Below are 4,919 nucleotides of genomic sequence, written 5' to 3'. Positions count from 1 at the left end.
ACCATGGGGTGATACCTCCAAAATTGTGAGCCAAGACAAATAAACATTTCTTTTTCCTTTGAGTTGATTACCTCAGGTATCTTGCTACAACAACAGACACTGGATTAATGTAATCTTGAGTGGATTTTTAACCATTCCTTAATTCTTCCTTAATATCTTGTACACCCTAAGAGTCTAAAGAAATATTTGTTGACTTTAAGTGTGCATGTGTGAAGTAGGCCAGGGTGGTAGATTTCAGACCTCTGAAATATTGATTCAATATTGTTCAGAAATATTGAAGAAATAGCTAGTATTTCAGTTTCCTCATCTCTCTCTCCACCCCCCCACCCCCCCCCCCACACACGTGCACGCACATGTGGACACACATAAAGAGAGAGAGAGGGGGAGAGAACTAGGTTCTCCAACCCTAAAATTATGTGAGTTGCTAATTATAAAGTAAAGATATCTAAGCGTATGCACTAACAAATAACTTATCACTTGGCCCTGAAGTGTTAACCAGATGAGCTAATGAGTTACTCGGTTTCAGCTCTCATCAGTTGACTTTCTCTTCTAAATTCCTCATTACCTGGAACTTATGGACTTCCCAGGTCAGAATATTTTAGAAATAGCTTTATATTATAAATAGACTCTTAGAAAAACACTGGAGACACTTAGCCCTACAGGATGGAGTAAGAAGGTGGTCACATCAAAGGTTTGATTTAATTGGAGAACCTGTTCATGTTGGGGTTTTTTTGGTTGTTTGGTTGGTTTTTCCTAAGCATCCTTGATCTTGCTCCATCGCCTGCCTAGGAGTGATGACACTGCTTGCTGAAGAATTTCTGTAAACGTATGCAGCTAGAATCTCTGCATTCCCTGCATACACGTGCACTGTGCCCATGCCGTTCTACTTATGAACATAAACATATTTAATCCTCACAGCAAAGCAGAGCTAAGACATCCAAACTAATGCACCAACAAATATTGAGGCAAGATTAAATCCTCATTATTAGACCCAGAAAGAAGGATAGTAGTTTTTATACACATTTATTTTCTTAGCCCCAGCATGAGTCACATAATGGTGTGAGAAATGAATAATTCAGCTGTTAAGATAATAAAGACTTGGTGCCTTAATTTCCAAATAGTCTTGCCTATGTGTACACTAATTCCCAGACTATTCATATTTGTTGAGAAAGCCAGTTACCATTCCTTGGAGACCAGTGTTGATGTTACATTAGCTGTTGATCTGAATTTCATCCAGGTCTGGTGGGTCTTGGGAGCTGGCCCTGTCTGAGGGAATACAGCTGTGCTGTCTGCATCATGAGGCAGGTGGGATTCAGGACAAGTTACAGAATGAAAATGGGCTCAGAGGCAAATGTTGCTCTCTTCTTCTAGCCAGAAGATGGACTGTTATGTTAGCCAGATCATTCTTCAGAAAGAGTTTATCTCAGAAACTTCCCATTTCCCTAGAATTCTCTAACCTTTCTGTACAGAAGACAAGAATAATCTGGTTTCTGTTCTCATTCACTTTTCTTTATTCGTTATCACCATATTCACATTAAACCATAAAAAATAAAACTGAAGCACACAGACTCTTCCTTGCACACAGGGGTCGTTATCCTCCAATGTGCTGGTACGTCCTCTTCCTCGTCTTGCCAGGACCAGAATGGTTTGGTCTTTACGTCTGAGTCTTTCAACTAGCATTATTTATAAAAAAAATTATAGATGTTATTCTAGATTTTATTCCCAAAATATGCTCAGCAAATTATGAGTGGAATACGCCTAGCTTTTGACTTGGAAAAGTCACAAAGGTCCATGTATTTCCCTTTAATGACTTCAGCCAGCTTCAGAAACCTCGAGTATCAAGCAACTAAAGAACTCTTGCCGGGCGTTGGTGGCGCATGCCTTTAATCCCAGCACTCGAGAGGCAGAGGCAGGCGGATCTCTGTGAGTTCGAGGCCAGCCTGGTCTACAAAGTGAGTTCCAGGACAGCCTCCAAAGCTACAGAGAAACCCTGTCTCTAAAAACCAAAAAAAAAACAAAAAACAAAAAACAAAAAAACAAACAAAAAAAGAACTCTCATGGTGTGGGCTTTTTACCTTGCTTTCAGATGAGACACTACCATTTTGTAGTCTTTAAAAAACATTCCGTTACCTGGAGAATAAATCCTCCCAGTGAATGAATGCCTACTGGGACCAGATGTGGTTTTTCCCTCTCTAATATCATCTCCAGGGCCTAGGATTGATCAAACATAGGGACCCCCCCACCACCACCATCACCACAATTTTTGAGTAACTCTAACTTTTAATATGTTTTATTGTATTGAGCTGGAATTATGGCCCTGCAGATATCACTGCATTAGTATTCTTTCGTGTGTGTGTGTGTGTGTGTGTGTGTGTGTGTGTGTGAGTGAGTGTGTGTGTGTGAGCTTGTCTTCATTCTCCAGAGCTATTCCTCAAAAGTCAATATACTTTGCTAATTTCATACAACTTGTTGGGACAACTACAGTTTCAAGGTCATTTGACCCAGTGAAGAGTTTGCCTTAAACCGAAGAGTCTCATCAATATAACGAAGCACCAGCTAGGTATCTGCATCTGGCTGTCTCGTAGACACACCTCACATCCAGATCACCTGGTGCCTGCTTTACTTTTCCCCATGGTCCTGAATCCAGAGAATGATGTAAGCACTTACCCAATTTCTGAAGATGGAAACTGGGACAATGTCCTGGATTTCTTTCATTAATCATCTGGTACTTTATACACTCCCCTTTTCAAAATCTCGTGCATAGCACATCCTTTTTAACTTCACTGCCAGGGGCCTTCATTGTTTCCTGACTGACAATGACAAAAGATCAAAGGAAGTTTGGGTGAAGTCTCCCTCTAATTCACTTTACTAACTTTTCTACCATAAACACTTACCCTTTAAACCTCCTTTTCTCTATTCTTAATGTCACCACACATCATTTAATCTCGTGAGAGGATTATTTTAGCGTGTTTGATGGCACTCAAGATCCTTTACACAATTTCCTTCAGGTAGCAATATATATAAAGAACTCTTATAATCCGACAACAAAAATCCCATCTTTACAGATTTCCTACATTATCCAAAATGTTGATGTTAACAAAGAGAATGAAACATTTTCTTTCATCGGCCATATCATTTTCATTTGTCAATATAACCTACGCTACTAAAACAGCGTCTCCCATCCCAGGAAGAGCCTTCTGAACTTGGCTGGTACCTGGTGAAGTGGTTGAGACAGCCGCACACTCCAGGATTCACAGAAATTCTTGCGTCCCGTGTCTACTAGCTGTGTGAGCACATCCTCATTTACGAGCATAGAAACACAGGTCTTGATTAGTGGCAAGTCAGCAACACAAAAAACCAGTAATCATTGCCATTTGTGGGGGTTTGGAGGCAGATGCATCTGGTTTTCAGCTGATAGGTTAAGCAGTTGAAAAGTTTGTTTTGTTTTGGTTCCAAATGGAAACAAGGATGTTTCTGGTCATCCTGGGCTGGGCTGGAACAGTTAGAGAAGAGACTTTTTCCTATAGGAGCAACGTTTGCTCCCTGCCTTAAGTGTAAACTTGACAAGATTTATAAATAAGGTAAGAATCACAAGAGAAGGAAGAAAGGGTGGGGTTTTATTTGATGCATGAGGCTTATAGATATTACATGATGGTGGGAGGGGAAGTACTTATGTACTTGATCATAAATGGATTCAACATCCTAATCATAATAATATTGCTGAGGAATGCTAAATTGTAAAGTAAAATGTCATCAGCCAACAAACATGAAGCTAATCACTTAATAGTTAAAGCAATTATAATGCTGCTACTGTTGTTTTTATCATCAGAAAGATATGTGTTACCAACACTACCATGCATTAGCTTTGAGTCTAGAACTGTAGTTTTAAATCTGCATCACTATTTGTAAAATGATCAGTACTTCGAGTGAAAGGATCCAAGCATGGTTGGGGGATGGTAACACTTATTATGTATGTGCCACATGTCCGAGACACTGTGGCATCCTGCAGCGTGGAGCACTTCCCTTTAAGCTTCATGGTGCCCCTCTGCATACGATAGTATCACGTTTACCTCTCAAATATGGAGACTGAAGGTGAAGGAGAATCAGGAAGACACTGTGGTTGCATGGCCAAACCTTCGTTCTGATTCCACACTGGGATGTCTACTATCTCATATGTTAAGTGTACTTGGGGTTTTCTGCTTAGACTCTATGTTTGCCTACAGAAATACAGGTTATACAAGAAACCAACGATTCTCTCATCCACAATGGAAGCGGGGGAAATTTTACATTTCTATGGATTTCCCCATGTTTTCTTAAAACAAATGTAAGGAGAGGGGCCAACAGAAGCTTTTAAAAGTATGGAATAGCAAAGATAGTATGCACATAGTATTAAAATCATCACCCATTCTTTGCATAACGTGATGCCTTTTAAAAGAAACATTCACATGCCACCGATACTCACTCGCAATATTCAAGTGCTGCCTGATTTTATAGAGTGGAAGCAGTTCTTTGTGTAATCTGATACATGAGCTCACACTCCTTCCTCCCACATGCCTTCTTGAGAGATGCTGATTGAGGAATTTCATCCTAGCTACCGTTGTCCAGTGATGTTTCTCTTGTATTTTATTCAAACCAAAGTCTAAACCAAATACTTTTAAGAGGAACATCCATCTGTTCTAGAATTATTCTGGTTACTTTTGAACCATGCTCTAATTTTTTCCATTTCTTGTATTTCCTAAATTTTTTCTGTCCACACTCAGTATTTCTTTAAGCAAAGTAATGTTCCACACTTTAGGACTGGAACTAATGGATTTCTAATTACTTTCACATGAAATGTGTCCAATAATGTATTGTCATAGTCTTTGGCTAGGAGATGACAACATGGCCACTGTATAGCAGTTATGAGGGTGAGAAAAATG

At 39.6% G+C, this 4,919-nt stretch overlaps 1 long non-coding RNA gene across 1 annotated transcript; it reads right to left on the bottom strand.

Annotated features, from left to right (window-relative positions):
- Nucleotides 1-1,487: 1,487 nt before the first annotated feature.
- On the bottom strand, nt 1,488-3,325 carry LOC110343043. Its single transcript, XR_002385231.2, has 3 exons — nt 3,215-3,325; nt 2,668-2,810; nt 1,488-1,673 (listed from the first exon to the last, which is right to left on the bottom strand). It is a non-coding gene; the product is annotated as an uncharacterized LOC110343043 (long non-coding RNA).
- Nucleotides 3,326-4,919: the final 1,594 nt, after the last annotated feature.

This window comes from Mesocricetus auratus, unplaced genomic scaffold (genome assembly GCF_017639785.1).
Source record: "Mesocricetus auratus isolate SY011 unplaced genomic scaffold, BCM_Maur_2.0 Super-Scaffold_100009, whole genome shotgun sequence".
Taxonomy (NCBI): Eukaryota; Metazoa; Chordata; class Mammalia; order Rodentia; family Cricetidae; genus Mesocricetus; species Mesocricetus auratus.
Note: the sequence above shows the minus strand (reverse complement) of the source record. Positions and strands in the feature narration are given on the sequence as shown.